At 39.8% G+C, this 17,988-nt stretch overlaps 1 long non-coding RNA gene across 2 annotated transcripts; it reads left to right on the top strand.

Annotated features, from left to right (window-relative positions):
- Positions 1-13,930: 13,930 nt before the first annotated feature.
- LOC110789636 (uncharacterized) lies at positions 13,931-17,988 on the top strand. Of its 2 annotated transcripts, none has more exons than XR_008918558.1 (5): positions 13,931-14,179; positions 14,803-14,838; positions 15,430-15,847; positions 16,834-16,908; positions 17,775-17,988. It is a non-coding gene; the product is annotated as an uncharacterized lncRNA (long non-coding RNA). The 2 variants fall into 2 exon arrangements; XR_002533639.2 differs by having other exon boundaries at positions 13,933-14,179; positions 17,780-17,988.

Raw genomic sequence — 17,988 nt, 5'->3', positions numbered from 1 at the left:
ACGGCTTAGTTGATTTCAGATATTGAATCCTCACATGATAAGCCCAAACATGCACTTATGACCATGGATGCAAACCAAAGTATACACGCAAATGATGACACTAAATCACTCTAGTAATGCAAAGGACTTAGAAAGATTTACCCATTGTAAATTTTGAATGACTTGTGATGATAAAATTTAGAAATATACATATATATTTATACATCACGTTTTTTTATAACTTTTCTTGGGCTTCTCTCTATTCTTTTCTTATAATCCAATTATTGTGTAGGCCTTTTCTCTCATTTCTTTTCTACTCTCCTCTTATGCCCCTTTTTTTTTGCCTAACGAATCTTGCGAGTTGAGTGGCATACATCATATGAGCTAATTGCCACTTGACTAATGCATTGGCCTTCTCTCTATGGTTGGAATGATGTCTTTTCAGCCTAAAAAGTAGGATAGGTGAATGCGTAATGGATTTCACCTTTATTTTGAATGAATCCTCAGGGATTTCCTACATATCCCATGATAAGGGAATCAGGTCAAGGCGTGGTTCAGGATATTATAAGATTTACATTTCTTAATTAATACATTTGAAAGCTATCTAGGTCAACCTCTTTTTGGCTTCGATCAAACACTTTTTTATCGCTGTTCCCGGGAGTATCCTAAAAAAAGGAACCTTTCCTCTCCCCGACCATTTCGGTTTAAGAAGATGTGAAAGAAACCCCAAACAAAAGAGCAATATCACTCCCTCCCACCTTCTTACTTGTACTAGGATACATCATGAATCATTCGATTATCAAAATACTAGACATAATATTTTTTAAGCTGGTCAATATTGGTAAAATGGAGGAATTCATCGCCGTTTAGATCGACCAGTTTCACTGCCCCTGCTGAGGTGATATGGTTGACCAGAAATGGACCTGACCAGTTAGGCTTGAATTTTCCTTGAGGATCATGTAATGGAGCCCTATTCTCTTTCAATACCAAATCACCTTCTTGAATGTCCCTATCTCGCACTCTTTATTGAAAGCTCGTGCGATACGTCGTTGATGAAGTTGGATGTTGTTTAGAGCTTGTAATTTGATTAAGTTGGATGTTGTTTAAAGTTAGAGTTTTTGAAGATTTGAATCATGATTACCACAAGGAACACTTTCAAGAGTGAAAGCCTTAACTTATTAATCATGTTTTATTGAAAACAAAACATAAATATTCAAACTTGGAACTTGGAAATGGAGTATGGAAGACCATTTAAGGGGGATTCAACCATGAAACCCCTTAAAGGTTACTCATTTTGTACAAATCCTAGTTTACATGAGTTATGAACTCACTTAAACATCCTTGGATTGTTGAAAAAGCTTGAATATTAAAGCATATAAATTAGAAATAATAGAATTTAGGGACTCAGATTACCTAGATTTGCTAGGTTGATGCTTCCAAGGTGTTCTCCCAATTGCTTTAGTATTTAGAAATTGTTGCTTTTTAGAAAGATTGAATTTTGGAGAGGATTAGTATGTGAGGAGTGATTTTTGCATTACGAGTTAAGTGAATTCTGATTATTTTCTCCCCCCTCATTCATTAAAAAATGGGGGTTTATATAGAAAGGCGGCTGGAAAAAGCCAAAAGGGCTTGCGCCTGGCGCAGGTGCCTTACTGGCGCCCGACGCAGCACAAGCTGCCAAAGCAAGGACGGTGACTCCATCCTTTTGGGCGCGTCGGCAGCTGTACTATTGTATTATTTTTGGACGATAGCCAAAGATGGTTTTCTTGGAGAATAAGGTTGGATTTTTACGACTTAAGCGCGTCGTTTTCAAGATTTTTGTACAATTTGGACTCGGTTTTACGAGTCAGAGCCCGAGATGCTCGGTTTTGTGGGTCGGCGCCCAAACTTTAATTACTTAATGGCATTTTGATTGAAAATAGGCTTCAGAGACCAATGGTGGTATCCGTTTTGAGAGTTTGTGTTTGAATTTCTAAATTGTATTTTTGGAATCGAATTTTGTACCAAGTTTCGGGATGGGAACAGACTTGGGAATTGAATTTTGGATGGTTGGACTTGGAATAATTTCTTTGTACTTTAGCAATCGGGACTTCCACTCGGAGTTGCACTAACCTTGAAGATAGACTAATGGTTTCGTCATTTTCCCTAAGGAGAGACACAAACTAGGTGTCTACAGAAGCGCCCACTTTGACTGAGTGTTTGGTTAGGAAAACGAGAGTCAAATTTATCAAAATGGGACGGAGAACGGTCAAGATGTTCTGCAATCAAGACCATTCTTTGTACCCCGATACCTGCATAAAACAAGTATTAAAAAAATAATACCAATTGAGTCTACCTTTGGATTGGATTGATGACTCGGATCTTGTACGGTTTGAACTTCTCCAAACTTTGCTTGGAACGGAGCTTGGCATCGAACTTTTTTGAATTTTGAATACCCTAGGTTGAGTCCGTTGGGTGATTGAACTTGCTCGAAATGCCGCTTGGGGATTACTTGCCTTAATTTACTAGGGAATGGAGTTTAAATATCCGGTGGAGAATACATATTTTTTGATCCTTGATATGCTTCCTGACTTTCCCGGAGTTTGAGTCCGTTGGGAGCATTTTGCCTCATTCCGCGTGTTTTTCGATGGACAACCGTATTTGCCAGAAAGGACTTTGACTTGATGTTTGATGCCTGACGTAGAAAAACTGTAGCAACAAAGTACGTACAATCAATATGGAGGACCGCACAGAGATTCCGGCATGCACCCATCACCATGGGCTGCTCCTGGCGCAGGCCTGGACTATATATACTCGAATTCGATTGCTCTCAAAATTTTTGGTTTCCTTACTCTTGCTCTCAAGCTCTTATTCTTTGCCTCTACACGAATCCTTGTGAGCTAGTAATACAAGTTTTGCTTTTGAGATTACCTTAGGAGCATGTGTAAGATGATTTTCTTGTATTTTTGAATTGTTTGAATGTTGCTCCCTTGGGTAGATATGATGAAGGGATCTTGATTTCGTATGTAGATTTGGAAAATGCTGAATTTTTTACCACTTTTGAGGGGAGGTCACTCATACCTATGGGATTGGTATGTTAGAAAATGTTGAAGGCATACTTGTCTTGAAATGTTGAAATATTGATAGTAGTAGGTGCTACGCCTTTTGAACCTTGTATTGGAAATTGTTTGGTAGCCATCTTGAACTTGAGCTAGTTGGAACTTGTAGAGCTTTTAGAACTTGAACCTTTAAATTTTGCACTTTGAATTTTGTATTTGGAATTGCAGATGTCTTGCTTGGTATAACCTAGCTTGTTCGATTGAAGGGTATAAAAAATTCGTATTTTGCACGAGGGCCCTAATTAGCTGCTTCTTGTTTGTAGACCTTGCATATTTTTTCTATAATTTTATTGTATTGATCCATACATCACATAAACTGAATTCTAATTTTTAATGAATTGAACAAAATAATTTAAGACAATCAGAACAGAGGAAGTAATAATTTAATATACATTGAAGATGAAATTTGTACCCTCCAAGATGATACGAGGGGTATGATTTGTGTTACGCGCTTTGCATCCACACCTTAACTGCCCCACATTGGCTGCGTTTGGTAACAAGCGGATAGATGAGCGTTTAGTGGATTGATGGCAAATTTAGAGTTTTGACCAGTCAATCCACTAATTGGGGTGTTTGGTAACCAACGATTTGGAAAGAGGATTTTGCCCAAAACCTCCAGTTTAGAATACGCTCCACATAGCAACGTTTTAAAAAGAGGATTTGCTATTAATTGCTAAATTACATTCATGCCCATAATCAACTGAACAATGAAGTTAACTGCTCTCCATGGAAAGTACATGGAAAAAGAATGAGAAATCCAAAATTTTCAGCAATATAATTGACATAAAATTATATACGAAGTACATGAATAAATATTCGGAGAAAATTAGTACTAATATATATTTAGTGAGCGCCCAAAAAACCCAACAAGAAATACAATTACAGTGATGTTTCTGCGAAGAAATTGCTAAGTATGAAAATAGGGGAAGCCTCGTCAACCTGGCTGTTATTTTCCTCCAATCGGCTGTCGTTTTCCTACAAAAGGGAGCAACCGTAAACTGGCTCGGGGGGATTCCCGAGAAAACCCTCTCCGACGCTCAAGTCAGTCCTTTTTAGAGAGAGACAGTAGTCAGAGAGTGAGTTTGAAAATTATTGCGTACCTGAATAATGATTAGGTGAGACATATTTATAGTAATCCAGGATGGCATTATTAGTAAATATAGGCAAGTGTAGGGGTGTGAAATCTTGGGCCTGTAGGAGGCTGAGATATGGGCCCCTAAGTTCTGATCTGAGCCCATCAAGAGGTTTGTGTCCAAGGGTATTTGTACTAATTTCCCCTAGAAGGGTATTTTGGTAATTTGTGTAAAAATATGGGTCCCACGGGGGGCCCGAACATTAGCCCCACGCCAAATTTGCGAGTTTGGTCGAAGACTCGGGAGTTTGGCAGAAATAAACCTTGCTTCGGTATTTTTGTGTGATTATGGGGACTTGTTCGGATATCGGACGACAAATGTATGGTTGGTGATGGTGCGTTGGCTGGACCATGCTAGCACAAGGGGATGGGCGAATGTCAAGTGATGTTGGGCTTGGCGGCTGCTTTCCGTGAACTTGTTGGTTGGATGATGCGCGCAAGGATGCTCTGGCTCGTATATGGCGCGCGCGCAGAGCTTCCTTTGCTCGCACACGGGGCAGGCGAGATGAGTGTGGTACTCGTCTAAGTGTAAGTCATGGCACCAAGCCCCATTGCCCATGCCTGGCATAGCGAGATGTGGGCGAGGTGTGAAGACTCGGCGCTCCGGACGCGGCTGTTGCTCTCGCGTAGGGCGTGGCTGCTTATTTCTTCGTTGATGGTGTGCACAGCTCGGACGTGGATGTTGTTTTGCCATAACCGAACCGCGCGTAATGTTGGGCCTGGGGCATTTGACATTTGGAAGGTTGGCTTGGCTTTTGTTTTCCGCCCCAAGGGCACGCGCACAAGGTTGTGCTTGGCTTTTCTTTTCCGCCCCAAGGGCGCGCGCACAAGGCTGTGCTTGGCTTTTGTTTTCCTCCCCAAGGGCGCGCGCACAAGGCTGTGCTTGGCTTTTGTTTTCCTCCCCAAGGGCGCGCGCACAAGGCTGTACTTGGCTTTTGTTTTCCGCCCCCAGGGCACGCGCACAAGGTTGTGCTTGGCTTTTGTTTTCCGCCCCAAGGGCACGCGCACAAGGCTGTGATTGGCTTTTGTTTTCCGCCCCCAGGGTACGCGCACAAGGCTGTGCTTGGCTTTTGTTTTCCACCCCGAGGGTGCGCGCACAAGGTTGTGCTTGGCTTATGTTTTCCGCCCCCAGGGAACGCGCACAAGGCTGTGCTTGGCGAGGTGTGAGGGCTCGGCGCTCCGGACGCGGCTGTTGCTCTCACGTAGGGTGTGGCTGCTTATTTCTTCGTTGATGGTGCGCACAGCTCGGACGTGGATGTTGTTTTTCCATACCCGAACCGCGCGTAATGTTGGGCCTGGGGCATTTGACATTTGGGAGGTTGGCTTGGCTTTTGTTTTCCGCCCCAAGGGCACGCGCACAAGGCTGTGCTTGGCTTTTGTTTTCCGCCCCAAGGGCGCGCGCACAAGGCTGTGCTTGGCTTTTGTTTTCCTCCCCAAGGGCGCGCGCACAAGGCTGTGCTTGGCTTTTGTTTTCCGCCCCAAGGGCGCGCGCACAAGGCTGTGCTTGGCTTTTGTTTTCCGCCCCAAGGGCGCGCGCACAAGGCTGTGCTTGGCTTTTGTTTTCCGCCCCCAGGGCACGCGCACAAGGTTGTGCTTGGCTTTTGTTTTCCGCCCCAAGGGCACGCGCACAAGGCTGTGCTTGGCTTTTGTTTTCCGCCCCCAGGGTACGCGCACAAGGCTGTGCTTGGCTTTTGTTTTCCGCCCCGAGGGTGCGTGCACAAGGTTGTGCTTGGCTTTTGTTTTCCGCCAAAAGCGCGCGCGGACAAGGTTGTTCTTGGCTTTTGTTTTTTGCCCCAAGGGCGCGCAGACAAGGTTGTGCTTGGCTTTTGTTTTCCGCCCCAAGGGCGCGCGCACAAGGCTGTGCTTGGCTTTTGTTTTCCGCCCCAAGGGCACGCGCACAAGGCTGTGCTTGGCTTTTGTTTTCTGCCCCAAGGGCCTTGGCTTTTGTTTTCCGCCCCCTAGGCGCGCGCACAATGCTGTGCTTGGCTTTTGTTTTCCGCACCCAGGGCCCGCGCACAAGGCTGTGCTTGGCTTTTGTTTTCCGCCCCTAGGGCACGCGCACAAGGATGTCTTGGCTTTTGTTTTCCGCCCCAAGGATGCGCGCACAAGGCTTTGCTTGGCTTTTGTTTTCCGCCCCAAGGGCGCGCGCACAAGGTTGTTCTTAGCTTTTGTTTTCCGCCCCAAGGGCGCGCGCACAAGGCTGTGCTTGGATTTTGTTTTCCGCCCCAAGGGCACGCGCACAAGGCTGTGCTTGGCTTTTGTTTTCCGCCCGAAGGGCGCGCGCACAAAGTTGTGCTTGGCTTTTGTTTTCCCCCCAAGGGCGCGCGCATAAGGTTGTGCTTGGCTTTTGTTTTTTTCCCCCGTGGCACGCGCACAAGGCTGTGCTTGGCTTTGGTTTTCTGCCCCAAGGGCGCGCGCACATGGCTGTGCTTGGCTTTTGTTTTCCGCCCAAAGGGCGCGCGCACAAGGTTGTGCTTGGCTTTTGTTTTCCGCCCCAAGGGCGCGCACAAGGCTGTGCTTGGCTTTTGTTTTCCGCCCCAAGGGAACGCGCACAAGGCTGTGCTTGGCTTTTGTTTTCCGCCCCAAGGGAACGCGCACAAGGCTGTGCTTGGCTTTTGTTTTCCGCCCCAAGGGCACGCGCACAAGGCTGTGCTAGGCGAGGGCGCTTGCCTATGGCTGTTGATTTTTTTAAATCAAGCCCCAATGGCTTAGGATCTATGCTAAGTATGGGGGTGTTTTCGTGTTTGTGGTATTCCGGGCATTTGGTTTGTTTTTTTTTTTCCGAGCCGTATGTAAATTGATGGCTGTTGGTTTTTTGTTTTGTTTTGTTTGTTTGGGGTGAGAGCAGGCCAAGGCCAAGGCTAGGTGGCTTTTACTTGCCGCACATGATGGTGCCATGGCTTCTACTTGCCACACATGATGGTGCGATGGCTTCTACTCGCTGCACATGATGGTGCCATTGTTAGGTTATGATACATATGAATAAACATAAATCATGCGGAAAAACCATAAAGCTAGGAAACATATTATTTACACATAATCATTTAGCATAATTCAGATGCATACACTTTGTAGCGTGCCCTCCCTAGCTGCGCCCGAACCGAACAAGAACAAGTCTTTAGGACTCCAAGTGTCGTCCCTCCGTAGATAGTCCACAGCACGTCCGGATCCGCCTTAAGCTTGACTAACTAGAATCGCCCTTAAGGTTACTAGGAATTTCGGCTATTTGGGTTGCAAGTGTTTGGCAGATTTTTGCTTGAAAATCTTACCTCTTGAATACTTCAAATCTCTATTTAAATATGTGACCCTAGGCACCTATTTATAGAGTTTATGGAAAGGAATTATAATCCTACTAGGATATGGATTTATTAATTAGAATCCTATTAGAACTCTAAATAATAAATTTAATCTTTTAGGATTAGGATTCAATCAATGCACGAATTCCGATAGGATTAGGATTTGTTACGAACACGAGCGTCGCACGACCACGAGGGAAGCACGCACCGCGCAGGCCTTGCGACCCACACGCATGAGCGTTGCCTCGCAGCCCACGAGCACGCTCAGCGCGCGCGCCAGCAGCCTTGCTGGGCATGGCCTTGCGCTGGGCCTGGCGAGGCTTGTGGCCTTCGTGTTGGGCGCTCGGCTTGCTGGGCGCGGGCCTGGCTTCGTGCTGGGCCTTCGTCTAGCAAGCCTCGTCCGATGCTAATTCGTACGATGCGCTTCCGATTAAATTCCCGGTTCCGGAATTCATTTCCGATACGAACAATATTTAATATTTCCGATTCCGGAATTAATTTCCGTTTCGAACAAATATTTAATATTTTCGTTTCCGGATTTATTTTCCGATTCCGATAATATTTCAGATTCTGACAATATTTCCGTTTCCGGCAATATTTCCGATTCCGGCAATATTTCCATTTCCAATAATATTTTCCGATACGTACCATGTTTCCGTTTCCGGCAACATCTACGACTTGGATAATATTTATATTTCCGATACGATCCATATTTCCGTTTCCGGCAATATCATCGTTCCCGGAGTATTCATTTCTTGTTCGTGACGATCTCAGCTCCCACTGAAACCAAGATCCGTCGATTCCGAATGTCCATAGATGGAGTATTTAATGCCATTAAATACTTGATCCGTTTACGTACTATTTGTGTGACCCTACGGGTTCAGTCAAGAGTAAGCTGTGGATTAATATCATTAATTCCACTTGAACTGAAGCGGCCTCTAGCTAGGCATTCAGCTCACTTGATCTCACTGAATTATTAACTTGTCAATTAATACTGAACCGCATTTATTAGACTTAATATTAAATGCATACTTGGACCAAGGGCATTATTTCCTTCAGTCTCCCACTTGTCCTTAGGGACAAGTGTGCATTTCCTAATTCCTTTGTCGCTCGATGCTTGCTCTTGAACATAAGGTAAGAGTTGTCATCCTTATTATGTCCAGAGGTGTTTCTCGGGTTCAGAGTTCAACTGATCAAATAAACAGATAATCATAGCCTATGATTCATCCGAGCACGGCCATGCATTTTACAGTTTCTAGCTCTCCGAGTGGCCTTGTACAACTTTTAAGCATCTCATCCCGATTTATGGGAGGACAATCCCAATCTTGCGATCTTGAGATTAGACTTCGTTTGATAGGTGTTTACCTGAGCATTGCCTTTATAGCCTCCTTTTACGGTGCGACGGTTGGTCAACGTCAAACTAACCAGTTCTCAAACAAGTAATCTCAAATCACTCAGGTATTGAGGATTTAGTGTCTAATAATTTTAATGAAATTTACTTATGACAGATTTTCATCTCTTACAGTAAAGTTTCATAGGTCTGTCCGATACTAGTCTTCCCAAAGTAAGTATCTATGCAAATGATTACGACATTGCCATGTCCACATAGTTCAAGAAACAGAACTACTAGTCATCTTGCATCTCAGTCGTCTAACGTTTTCTATGCGTCCATCTTTATAGAAAACTCCGACCAGGGACCATTTTCAACTTTTGACATTCAAGTTCACTTGATAGACATTTCTTAGTCACAGGACTGGTCCTGACAGTCTATCTTGAATATATTGTCAAATTGAAGGGACTCATCATTTAATACTAAACCAAGATTAAATGGAATATGAAAATGCATTTCATATATGATAAATGTTCAACCCTAATGTTTTACAACCATGGGCCTCAAACCCATCTTTAAAACAGTTCATGGAATTCAAAGCTATGCTTGATTTCCGGTGCTACAATGTGAGTGTTGCTTCTCACTTGTTGCATAGGTTTAGTTATAATGCTTTGCCAATCTTAATATCCTTTTCATCGAATGTTCTTCGAGATATGATGATAAGATCTTTTGAGTATGTTTATTTTGTGATCTAGTCTTTCTTGCTACATAAGTGGTTCTACGCATTTTGAAATGAAGAACATTTAAGTCAACAGACATGTGATCTTCCCAAGTTCAATGAAGAATTCATTAATATAAACAACTCTGTTTTATTGCTTCTTAGGCAATAAGTACTTTTACTTCAACTGTTTAGGTTGCTGGTGATGCTTTGTTTGGATTTACTTATCCAAGCAGTTCACAGATATGTGGAAGACTTTCCATCTGTATCTTAGAACATAGAAATTAATATTTAATTTCCCACGCAACAACTCATGGTCTCCAATCCATGTTGCCATTTCAAAACACGATGCTCTATAGCTCGTCCTTGCCAATGGTTAACTCCATAGGGATCTTGCTTGATCCTTTACTAGTGTTTATGCGTGTAGCATCAATATTTAGCATATCTTTATTTCCTTGAATCAAGAACTATTCCTATGTACCTTTTCAAGTACCATAAGTATTCTTGATCTCAATCTAGTTGATCTTCACTTAGATCAATAGAGATTGGTATATGTTCGTTATGCCTAAAGCCATACGATACATTTTTGGCGATCCTCATATTATATCATACATGATAAATTCTTTGCAGAATAATTCCCAATTGAATTCTATTCATGTAACTTTAGCCCATTCAATTTCAGTAGATACTGAATCCAGCTAAATTCTTTGACATATAATATAGGTTAAGAATCTATTCAGATCCTTTGATGTTTAACTTAGTAAATGCTTATACATAGTTCAAACATTCTTTACTTAGATTTATTCATATGGGTCGAATATCTCCAATGGAGTCTTTCGTGTTTGATTTAGTAAATGTCATTACTTAATCTAAAACAATATCATAAGATCTTTGTAAATAGATCTTAATACCCAGTATGCACTAAGTTTCGCCATGGTCCATCATTGATGAATAATTTCAAATCTAAGTCATTAGCATTTGAATGTTATTTTACAATAGAGAGATATGTGTGTGATACACATAAGACCAATTAAGTTTTATGTACTCCCACTAAACTTCTTATATATCTATAAGAATCATGTACATTTTATGAAACTAAAATACTTATTAGCCTCACTAAAATACAATTCCAATTCCCAATTGCTTGCTTAAATCTGTACTTAGATTTCATAAGCTAGCATTTATTTCAAGCATTATTTGGATCCCCAAATCCTATGACATGCCATGTACATAGTTTTCTTCCAACATTTGATTGAGGAATACGTTTTGTCATCCAATTGTCATATGTACCAATATGTAATCATTGCTTGAATTATAGACTTGAGCATTAAGATTATGCATGAGGTTTCAACACAATCCATGCCCTGAATTTGCTTGTAACCTTTAGCAACTAATCTAGCTTTGTGTGTGAACACAATTCCATGTTTGATGTTTTTTATCCTTAAAACAAACTTGCAACCAATAGGTGTGAAACTATTCTTGCAAATCAACAAAATTTCAATTTTGTCATCAAAACATTGGTTATGTTTTATGGCCTTTAACCATCTAAAACATTTGAGTCTATATATGGCCTCTAACCATTTTAGGGAATCTGGGTTTCATCATAGCTTTCTTACAGGTCACAAACTCATTAATAGTTTGACTGCAAGTTGTAGGTTTCTTCACTATTAATAGAAGAATCTCATAGTTTCATTGACCTGAACTCTATGCCTACTTGGGTATAGAACATCAAACAATAGAATATCAACAGGCACTTTGAGAGTCCTTTGAATATTCTGTTCTCCTTGAAGCACTTGTAAAGTCTTCTAAGAGATGTCTATTCTTTAAAGCCACTTCTAAAGTCCTTAAAGAATTAAGCACATTATGTATTTTGACTCAATTCTAAAATATTTTAGGTAAGCAAAAGCCTTTTGCTAATAGTCTAGAAACTACTCTTGGTTGATAGGTACGTCTAAGAACTTATTAGGTAAACCTATCAATTTTGCCACGACATAAAAGGACTCCTTACTTATATCGTTGAGTTTCACCAAAACTAACATGTACTCACAATTATTTGTGTATCTTACCCCTTTAGTATCGATAAGTAACACCTCGCTATGGCAGAAAACTATTACTAAGATCGATGTAAAGGATATCCAAGTAAGTGTTATTTTGGCATGGCACCTTTTAACTCAATTTTTAAGTTTGGAACTTAAGGCTCTTACTATGTTGGTTAGATTTTAGGTGAACTAAAATCCTTAATCATGCAACATAATCAAGCTTTGATCTCATGCATATTTAAGACATATTTAATAGCAATAAATAACTTAAAGCATGCATAAGATAAATGTGATCTAGTATGGCCCAACTTCATCTTGAAGCTTCAACTTCAAAGTCCGTCTTGAAAATGGATTGGAAACTCCGTCTTGAATTTCACCGTGGGATGCGCCATTTTCTTCAAGTAGGATAAGCTATAATTAAACTAATTACAACTATTTGATGGTACGCAGACCATATTTGAATTGAAAAACAAATTTGGTGCTTTAGACCAATTACATTCAAATTAATGGTACGCAGACCATATTTTCTATCCTATTTGGGCCATACTAGTCACTTCATAACCTGCAAAACAGTACATATACCATATATACCATTCATCCATTCATTATCATGAATGGCCCACATAATTGGTTAGTTAAAACACATTGTATGCATCACTTAAATATTTGCAGCAATTAATTAAGGGCACCAATAATCTACCAATTATTCAGTCCTTATTAATTCTAATCAAGTTGTTTAACCTTAAAGGATTTTTAGACCTAATCAAGAGTTTATGACTAAAATTGCTCCCACTTAAACCAATAAATTCATATGCTTTACTAATTTTAAACATAAAAATGTATTTCTAGTCTAACCGGAAACATACAAATTTAATTAAAATTTAAAGCTCATATAAATTTATAATTGAATCCACTTATTTATTTTATTTCAGTTGAATATAACGAATTTAAATTAATTCAAGGTTTAATTTTAGTAAAATAATTAGTATAAATTAAAATTTATAATAATCAAAATTAAATCCCGAGAAAACAATTTAAATTATTAATTTTAAAATTAATTAAAATTACTCGAACTGAAAATCTTAAATTAAAATTTAAAACGCGACAATCGTAACACGACGAGCACTTGGGCTTGCGCCCAAGCCCCGTCGAGTGTTCGTGTATCAATACGCAAGCAGGCCACACGCAACGCAGCAGTGCAGGCCACGCTGCGCGCGCCCGCTCGCTCGTCGCGCCTGCTTGCCTCGCGTCTGCTTGCTTGCTGGGCGTGGCAGCGCGCGCTGTGGCGCAGCACGCTTGCTGCCCACACGCGTCTGCCCGATGGCTTGCGCCTTGGCCCTTCGCCCTTGCCCATTCGCCCATATGCGCACAGCACTCTACACAGGGCAGCGTGCTGCCTTGTGCTCGTGTGCCATGGTTCTTGCTCGTTGCATCGTACCGCATGGGCGACGAGCTCCCTTGCTCGTCGTCGCATGCCCGCACTATACAACACCCCTTAAGGGTAACACGTAGCGTCCATTGCTTTGTGCGTGCAAGTTTTATGAGCGAATTGCATAAAAATTAAAAAATATTAATTTAAAAGTAATGACAAATTAATAAATCATATTAATTTCATAATTTTAGGGCGAAAAATCAAAAATTTATTAATCAATTAATTTCCGATTATCATGGATTCAAATCTAGGTCATAAAAATTTAAAATTTAACATAAATTAACAATTTTTATGTTGGATTTTAATCATTGGTACCTAATTAAATTATTAATTAATCATGAAAATCAAATCAATTCTAAATTATTCGAATTTCAACAAATTAATCATACACTACTACAAAAACACCCTTATAATTCGCCCATTTAGAATCGCCTATAAATAATATGCGACACCATAACTTTTAGTGTCCCATTTTATAACGTAGGCGACACGTAAAGTTGCTAGCAGATATTCCAAAATGACTAGCGTGTCGCCTAGGTTATAAAATGTGACGCTAAAAGTTTTGGTGTCGAACATTTAAAACAGGCGACACCTATCAATCCTTAATTTTTATTTTAAATATTTTCTTAAAAATCAAATTAAATTCGTTTAGTGTCGCCTGTCTTTCAAAACTGGACTCTAAATGTTTTAGTGTCGCATATTCATAACAGGCGACACCTATCCCTTTATAATTTTTATTTTAAATATTTTTTAAAAATAAAATTAAATAATTTTAGTGTCGCCTATATTATAAATCGGACTTTAGAAATTTTAGTGTCGCACAATAAAATAGGCGACATCTATCTCTCCTTAATTAATTTAAACAAGGGGTCTGTTATATTCACTGGGCCTACATACTGGAAAACGCAGGTGTCTTTCCCTACATTTGTTTCATTTCATTAAAAGAGAAACCTCTTCTCTGGAGTCTGGATCTCTCTTCCTCTACCCCAGTCTCCCTAGTCCCCACCGCCCCTCTCAACCTGAGAAGCAAGAGGGTGAAAGCTCGTCGACGTAGGCGCTCTGGAACTTGATACACTCGAAGATCTATACCTGAAGAAGTTATGGCATCAACCTACTCTTGCCCTAGAAAAGTTCATTGCTCTCACAATTTTCCAGGTTGGTAATTTTTTAGCTTCAATTATTTATTTTTGTAATTCTTTTTGTTGATTTCATTTGAACTTCATGTTAATTTTGCCACAATTGTGTTGTATTTTTCTTACATGTTCTGTGTTTTGCGGAATATAGGGTTTGTTTTACTTGTACTAGTATGTGGTGTGAGGTTAGGGTTTTAAGAAATCGATCTTCAGCGGGTTTAAGTGGAATTAGAATTTCATGCTGGTTTAAATGTTTCGTGGTTTGAAGTTAATTGAGGAACTAACTGGAAAATGATTGAAATTCAGTTAGTTTGTACAGGAACTGTCGTTGTTGGAATTGAACCCTTTTCTATTTGATTTCCCCAATTTCACACAACCCATTTGTCTAATCAACTCATAAATTCCAGATTAATAATGTTTTTCACGATAACAAAGCCAACTACAAAAAATCACTCAATCTAGTAGAAAAGGAAGAAGTAGGAAAATATGTTCAAAAGTATGAATTCGAGATGTTGTTTTCAAACCTTAATCAAGTCATTTGAAGCATTAACCTAGTTAGAACTTTAGCTTAACTTTGCTGATATTACTTAATACAAGATTTAATTTTTAATCTGGAGTTTGATAATTTTTTGTGATTGTTGACAGGAATGTTACTAGTTCAATTGTCCGACAGGCACAACGGTATGCTCTAGCCGCCAACTTTAGCATAGTGAATAAAAATTGAGGTTTTTTAGGGTGAAAATTAAGGATGTCTGGACAGGTGGACACCTCTTAGTTGGGGGGATTAATGGTAGTGAAAGACGAAAAGTATGCTGATCCCCAATTCGCGGTATACTATATTGCATATAAATTTTCAATGTTTGGGGGATAAATGGTACTTTACAGGTTTACATTTTGACAATATGCATTTTGACCGCGGTATACTATATTGCATTAATATATTCAATTTAGTTCTTTTTATGGTGTATATGTGGCTTCAATTACTACATGATACTTGATATGATTAGTTGGTTACTTGGTTATCCATTTTTTCATTATATTTTACCTTTTTTTTAACTCGTTGCGAGGCGAGGATTTTAGAAGTTGAAAGGGGCAGTAGGGTGAGTGCTGCTGTGTTGAAAAGAGGAAGATGTCATCAGATGTGCCACTTGATTATGTTGTATTTAAATTGTCTCCTAAACAATCACGATACGGATTTACTTTGCATGGGTTTGTGGAAGTAGTTGAATTGATTGTGTTTATGTGCTTTTTTTTCAATGTTTTTTTTGGCAGCTGTGAGTTATTTGTTTCTTATGATGGCACCACGGAGAAGCTGGCATCAGGACTTGTAAAGCCTTTTGTTACTCAAAGGTTGCAGAAGACCAAGTTGCATTGGTTGTGAAGTCAATTAACTTGAGGTGGACAGATATAAATATGAAGAAACATGGTTTACAAAGGGGACTCTTGAGAGTTTAGCATGTTGCCTTCAGGAATACATTGTGAATTATAGCTTAGAAAATACTTCTTTTCTTATTTTGTTACTGGCAAGTATATCCTTTTGATATAACTTATGTCTTCCAGGTTTGTGAGGTTTGTTGGCACTCCCGAGGTTCTGGAAATGGTCGGTCAGCTCCAGCAGTATTGTCTTGGAAGAAAGAAGGAAGGATCAATGACCTAACTATCTCTCCACTAGTCAAGAAGGGAATCACTGGTATTTCATTACTTAATTTCTCTGATATTGCTAATGAAAATAAAAAATATCTGGTATTTCGTTACTTAATTTGTCTTTCTCTTGAATCGTCTTTGTCAATTCTTGCTTAGATAGTTAGATACACGGCCATTTTAGTTATATGTCGATACACCCCCATCCTTACCTTCCATGCACTTCTGAGAGTCCGTCTTCTGGCTCATGTGTGTTTGTGTGTGTTTTTCTTTGGCTTTATTGTTGGCATACCTGTTGAAACTCTTTTATACAAGCAGGAGTTCAACAGGTTTGACATATCAGAAAATAGTGGCATAGAGGTAAGGCTGTCATAGTGAGCTTTGAAGATGCTGTAATCACACTATGTTTGGACTTGCTTCGAGCTCTCCTGTTCTGAAACACTACAGAGATCTGTCGAGGATGAAGTTCGAGCTGGCCAGCAATCCGCTGCTTTGATTATGACCCTGGTCTTGATTCTGAGCTGAAAATCAATTCCAAGGATTTAATTTGCTCATCGCTAAATCTTCTCTTGTTGTAGTTCTTATTTGTTTGTTTCGGCTACATGATTAGTATCCATACCTGTGGCTTGTGTATGTTTGTGTGGCTAATCTGAATGTTGATTTTGTTTTAAGTGGTTAAGACCTTGACAAGAGATCCTTGTTCTTCGTTGCTACAGGATCAGTATCCATACATGTGGCTTATGTGTTGCTCATGACTCCCTTCCTAATGTTTAAATGGGGGGGGGGGGGGGGGTGAAGGTTTGTATGCTTGTATCAACCATGCTCATGAAGTGATGAAACCCAAACCCGTTTACAGATGACTTCCGTTTGATAAGATGAACTAACATATTAGGTTATGAGGAAATGAAATGTTTTAGGCTGCCAAAGAATATTATTTCTTACTTGTTTCTGGTGTGTGCACACAATTTGATTCCCATGCTTGTTTGTGTCTGTTGTACAGTTCCTCACAAGTAGTTTGATACTTTGTCACTGCAGAAAAAGCTGGATTTGACTATTAAGGTTATAGGTGCAGACATTTCTGCAATCCCATGGATGTCTGATGCTATTGAGGTTTGGTGTTTTTACTTTTTATTTATTTAATTTATTTTATTGTTATTTAGTTCTTGTGGTCTGGCTGTACGATATTAGGTGTTGAAACTAGATTGTATGTTGAGTGCTCTTTGTTCCCATTTCCTCTTTGTATGTGTTCATGCGAGAGCTTAATTTTACCTCTTATTTGTATATGGCACCAGGTTACGTTACCAACCATACGAGCTAACTTTTATTTTCCCTCCTCTCGCGTATGTTCTTCCACTAGACAAATGATTGTCTGTTGTCTGATGCACCATGGGGGCACAGGTCTCTAGATAACATGTCCATAACAATTACAGAGTACCATTTAGTTAGAATCATGCTATAGGCAAAATTTGTGGATATTCACACTTGTAGGCTAATCAATTTAGGCCTCTAGAGAAAAGACTTGTGCATTGTGTCAGTAAGTAGTCATAAAGATACTACGAGTATTTACAAGGAAAAATCTAGCGGTCTGGCCAACTAGCTGTCACTTGTCTGTGTTAGTTATCCCGAATTTGGATATGTGGGGTGGATCCAATGAGATCTTGGGTGATCTTGGTATGGCTGTATTTTTTCTTATTTGCAACTATAATCTAGTAGGAGATTCAGTTTAGGTTCATGCTATAATAGTGTTTTAGAGTTTTGGTGTTCTAGGAATCTAGTGGTACTGAACAAAATATTCTTTTTTCAAATGTATTACTCCTCTAGCTAACTCACTTATCTTTCTCCTCGAGATATTACTAACTGAATTATATGGCACTACCCAATATGCCCCCCCCCCCCATTTGTCTAGATATTACCAACTGAATTATATGGCCACTACCCAATATGGCTTTACTAATTAATACATTATTTTGTTGAAGTATAGATATTTTCTCCAAACTCGTACACTCAAGAGGAGATCGATGATGTTCAAGAAAAATGGAGTAGATATTTTATTAGTAGTTGTTTGTAGTCATTTTCTAGTTTTCAGAGATAGAAATTAGGTTATTTTTTGGAATACAATTATTTACAATTGTACGTTGAACCAACTTTCTTGTTTGAGTTAATACAAAAATATTTTCGCAATTCTGCAAA

Source organism: Spinacia oleracea, chromosome 4 (genome assembly GCF_020520425.1).
Source record: "Spinacia oleracea cultivar Varoflay chromosome 4, BTI_SOV_V1, whole genome shotgun sequence".
NCBI classification, from domain to species: domain Eukaryota; kingdom Viridiplantae; phylum Streptophyta; class Magnoliopsida; order Caryophyllales; family Amaranthaceae; genus Spinacia; species Spinacia oleracea.
Note: the sequence above shows the minus strand (reverse complement) of the source record. Positions and strands in the feature narration are given on the sequence as shown.